The sequence below is a fragment of the Petaurus breviceps genome, unplaced genomic scaffold (assembly GCF_028583685.1).
Source record: "Petaurus breviceps papuanus isolate PSGF00001 unplaced genomic scaffold, PetGlider_PUasm1.0 187, whole genome shotgun sequence".
Lineage (NCBI taxonomy): Eukaryota > Metazoa > Chordata > Mammalia > Diprotodontia > Petauridae > Petaurus > Petaurus breviceps.
In genome coordinates, this window is record NW_027185799.1 from 24,902,921 (window position 1) to 24,908,430 (window position 5,510).

A 5,510-nucleotide genomic window follows, 5' to 3' on the forward strand; every position below is an offset into this window, starting at 1 on the left:
TTAAAAAAAAAAAACTAATAGCAGAATCACATGATGAATATGGCTTATACTTCCTTAGTGATACAGGAACTGAAGTCCCCATACTTTCCAGTTCTGATTTCCTTCTTTTGCTGCTTTATTTTCTCTTCTGGGCACAGACCAGAGATCATACTGTGAGAATGAATGTTTTCAGTTTGGCGATTATCTCAGAGGTAATCTCTAATCAACTTTCCAGAGAGATCAAATTTTTCTTTTAAATAGAATGATTTCTAGAACCAGAAGGGAAAAAAGAAATGGAAAGAATTCACCAATCACCTCTTTTTTTTTTTCAGACCAAGGCTTTTATTTATTCATTTCTTGCATTTAAAATATTCTTTGATGACATCTTTGGCCTAAGATTCCTTGCCATAGTCCTTAACAACAATGCAACTGTGGGCTTTCCTTCTCTGTCAGTTTTACAGAGGCGTACCCATTCACCCAGCTTCTTGTGGTCATCAACCTTCATCAAGTTGATTTGATGCTCAGCACATAGGGCCTCAACCAACTTTACATACATAGGTTCATCACAGTTGGAAGCAAGTACACAAACATGGGCTTGGTGTTTGTCCAAGGCTTTGGCAGCTTCACGAATTCCACGAGCAAGGCCATTGTGGATGAGTGTGGTCTTCAACACTTCTTGTAGAGAGGTGTTAACGTCCATTACACCTCCAGCAGCAATGCCTTCCTCGGCCATGGCAGTGGTTCACGGGTGAAGTTAAATCTTGAAAACACCCAGGAGCCTCCGCCTCCCGCTCAACTCAGCATCGACAGGGAAAGAGGGACCAATCACCTCTTGCAAAAGATCCCAAAAAGAAAACTCCTAGGAATATTGTAGTGAAATTCTAGACTTCCTAGGTCAAGGAGAAAATATTGTAAGCAACCAGAAAGAAACAATTTGAGTATTGTGTAAACACAATCAGGGTAACACAAGATCTAGCAGCTTTAGCTCCAATCCCTACATTAAGGGATTGGAGGGCTTGGAAAATGATATTCTGGAGGTCAGAGGAGCTAGGATTAAAACCATGAATCATTTACCCAGAAAAACTGAGTATAATGCTTCAGGGGAAAATATGGTCATTCAATGAAATAGAGGACTTTCGAGTATTCTTTTTTTTTTTGCTTTTTTCGGAGGAGCAATTGGGGTTAAGTGACTTGCCCAAGGTCACACAGCTAGTAAGTGTTAAGTGTCTGAGGCTGGATTTGAATTCAGGTCCTCCTGACTCCGGGGCTGGTGCTCTATTCACTATGCCACCTAGCCACTCCGGACTTTCAAGTATTCTTAATGAAAAAGCCAGAGCTGAAGAGAGAATTTGACTTTCAAATACTAGAATCAAGAACAGCATGAAAAGGTAAACAGGAAAGAGAAATCACAAGGGGACTTATTCAATTTGAACTGTTTACATTCCTGCATGGAAAGATGATATTTGTAACCCATGAGACTTTTTTCAGTATTAGGGTAGTTGAAGAGAATATAGGTGTGTGTGTGTGTGTGTGTGTGTGTGTGTGTGTGTGTGTGTGGACAGAGGGCACAGGGTAAGTTGAATATGAGGGGATGATATCTTAAAAATAAAATTAAGGGGTGAGGGAGGAATATATTGGGAGAAGGAGAAAGGGAGAGATAGAATAGGGTAAATTATCTTATTATGAAAGAGGCAAGAAAAAACTGCTACAATGGAGAACAAGAGGGGGGAGGTAAAAGGAAATGAGTCAACCTTACTCTCATTGGATTTGGATTTAGGAAGGAAATAACATACACATTCAATTGAGTATCTTACCCTATAAGAAAGTAAGGGGGTAGGGGAGAAGAGGGGGGGAATGATAGAAGGGAGGGCAGATTGGAGGAGGGGGTAGCCAACAGCAAACACTTTTGAAAAGGGACAGGGTCAAAGGAGAAAGAAGAATAAGTGGGGGGCAGGATAGGAGGGAGGGAAGTATAGTTAGTCTTTCACAATATGACTATTTTGGAGATGTTTTACATAACTACACATGTATAACCTAAAAAAAAAATTAAATGAACATATAGAATGATTCTCAGAGAAAAGAACCACCAACAGGATCACCCTGAAGTTGGAGGATAAAAGCTATCTAATCAGAGGCCAGGATCATTGGACATTGCTAGTCCTTCATGATAAATGCTGGGAATTAGTAGGACAGTGTAGGTCAAAGGCAAATTATAATGTATATTTTTATATACCATATAATATCTATTGAGCAGTACCCACAAGAGTCTTTATTTTCTAGGTTAGTCTAATGGGTATAATGGGTTATCTGAGTATTTTATGTTTTAATATGTGTTCATAGGTTCCCATATGCCCTTTTTGTCTTATGCATATTTTTATGGTGGAAGAAATAAAAAGTTGTCCAGTACCCAATATCTGTATTTTACACTGAGTACCCTCATTGGAGGTGGCCCACTTTAGACATGAATCATACCTAAGCTTTATTTTAGAGATTTCCCTGAAGTTTTACTTTGATATTAGGGTAGAGCCAGAGATGGCGATAATGATGTCACCACCTTGGGGTCAGGCCCCTGAGTCCAACCTGAGTCAGAATGAGTACAATAGCCTTTGGAGATGGGGATCCCTTGATTATGGGTCACACATATGTAATTTGTAGACCATAATTTTTCCAGGTTCTGGGATTATATGGACTGGGTTAAATCTTGGGGGACAACCTCCCTAAATCACTCTCTTTGGTTCATATTGCCCCTACCTGTAGTAAACTGAGAAATCTCTCCCAAAAATTTCCAGGGATTAATGAGGGTGAGAGGGATCAGATAATTGCAGGTGTGGGGATTTGGAAGAGAGCATGAGATCTTTTAGCTACCCAGAAGTTTTTTGTGACGGCATTAGGAAACAGAAAGAGCAGAGGCTATTCAAGTGAGACTAGATACCCAGCACAGGAAGACAGAGCACCCAGAGCCTGAGTGATGGTGGAAGAGGAACAGTAATAGACAGTCCTCTTTGCTACAAAGTCAAGGGACAAGTCACATCAGAATATATTTGCATATAACTCCTCATCAGGGTTTCTAAAGATTTGGGTAAAAGGATCCCCATCTTCCAATCTAATGCTCAAGCTTAACGTTACATATTAATTATGGAACAATCTTTATTTTATCCCCCAGAAAAATGCAGAAAGCACTTGCAGCAGCCTCCAACATATCGATACTCCTTCCTAACAAGTGACTATCCCTTCTCCTCCTTCCCCCTCCCCCTCCCTCCCTCCCCTCCCCCCTCCCCCACTTCTCCCCCATCCTCTCTTCCCTCCTTCCCCCCCTAGGACTCCACATAGTCTCCTACCTCTATACCACCACGCTGGTTTGGATTCCCCTCAGAAGGGAAATGAACTTGGGATTACTAGAGACAAGCTCCTTACCCTGACATTCCAGTGTGTCCTATTTTCACCCCAGGAATGCATATAGGCCTTCAGCATTATAATACTACCTTTTGTGTTAACTTTCTTCTTGGAAGGGAAATGAACTTTGGATTTCTGAGTGATAACTCCCTTCTCATAAGATTTATAGAATGAATAGCTCATGCTAATGGTAAAGGTAAAGTCTGAATCTCTTCCCCTCCTCCTCTCCCTCACCCACAATCCATCATGGCTAAGTCTTTTATTGTTCCTCTAGTTCAGAGGTTCCCAAACTTATTTGGCTTACTGCCTGTAAGGGTTATGGGATTTCAAGATCTCCCATGCCCCATGGACGTGCTGACATAGCAGAGCAAGAAAAAAAAAAAAAGCCGAGCTAACGTGTGGGGTGTGGGGTTTGGAGGTGGTGGTCTTTTTTTTTTTTTTTTTGAGTTAGGACTCCAGCTGAGCACTGCCAGGGGCCGGAGCTGCTGGGAGTGCTCTTCCAGGACGCTGGGTGGTTGCTGTGAGTGGGGAGAGGAGGACCTTTGCCTGAGGTAGCCTGTTCTGTTTTAAAGGCTTGAAAATGTGGGTGCTTTCTACTTTATCTACCTGTGCCAATATCATAACTACTCTGATGGCTTTCACTTTCTGGTTTTGGGACTCAGTCTTTTGGTATCTTAATAAATTTTCTAGTTTATTTCCCCAAATGGCAAACCTGACGTATTTTGTGATGGATAATTATATCAGCATATTTGTCATCTCTATAGGCATTGTGAATATGGCATTGCTGATACATTTGGCGACAAGGATGGGATCACAAAATGTCAGGCCTCTATTTGGAAGCAGTGGGGCTTTAGAGGGAGAAATGGCTATTCCAGGATGGGAGGATTTGCCTTATTCCTCTCTAGCCAGAGAATGGGCTAAAAGCACAGGGCCCTGTGAAAACTGGGAACCAAGGCTAAGAGAGGGAGAACCTGGAGATTTGGAAAGATGTTTGAAAGCAATACCCATAGAACCAGGCAAAGAACTGGCAGGAGTGTGCAGGAGAGGCTGGGTGCTGCTAACAAGTTATCGCCTTATGTGTAAAAGTAGGGATAAGCTGCTGAAGGAAAGAGCTAGGATGGCTAGGGAGTCAGCTGGTTTGCCTGAGGATTCTTCTGTATCACAGTACTCAGAAGAGCAAACTGGAGGGACCCATGTGGTCCAGGAGCAAACTACTGTTCATGTAGCTAAAAGGAAGCAAAAAACTAGCAGAAGGAATGTGCATGCAGCTTTTGTACAGGCTGGGCAGAGTTGCCCTGACTGCTTCCAGGAGAATGTGTGTGAGGAGAATGGAACAAGGTTAGATGAGGAGTCTCCTAATGTAGAAGCTCTCCCCATACGAAGAAGAAGGCAGGAGAACCACCGAGGCAAAACAGAGTCCAGGGAGATAATTGAGGATTTCACTCAACAGGAGATCACTGATATATTGAGTAGATTTACCCAAAGAATGGGGGAATCTTTAGTGTCTTGGATAGTAAGAATCACTGATGAAGGCGCAGGAGGAATAACACTGGACAATGAGGACTGTTTAAAATTCATAAGTATCAGTCAGAATCCTTTTGTACACCAGGCTTTTAGGGATCACCATATGCAAGGAGGAAATAACAAAACGAATCTTCTAGCTTTAGCTGCAGAAGGTTGCAAAAAGCAATATCCAACTGAATCTATGTGGCCTTGGGGAGACAGACCCTGGTACTCACTTAGAGACTGTATGAGAAAACTAAAGGAGGAGGTAATGAAAACTGCTATCCTGATTGGAGATGCAAGTGCATATTATGATACCCCCCTAGGAGTTCCTCATAGAAATATCATAGTGAAGACGGCTCCTCCTGCATATAAGCACCTAATTCTGACTCTTTTAATTGGAGAAATAGGGCACCCTCTTTCAGAGGTGCTGGATAAGATTTCACAATTAAGCGATTTAGGGGAATGGGAAAAAGACAAATTGCCTCGAGAGAGAAGAGTAAACAGCCAGAGGATTCAGAGACAAAATAGACCCACAAGAAGGGAACTGTTTACTGCTCTATTAAGAGCTGGGGTGGACTTTAGAAGAATAGATGGTATTCCAACTGAAGAGCTGCATAAGCTGTACCAAGAAA

General features: G+C 42.1%; 1 pseudogene; it reads right to left on the minus strand.

Moving 5' to 3' along the window:
- Window positions 1-371: 371 nt before the first annotated feature.
- Window positions 372-806, minus strand: LOC138163128 (small ribosomal subunit protein eS12-like; annotated as a pseudogene).
- Between the last annotated feature and the right edge of the window lie 4,704 nt (window positions 807-5,510).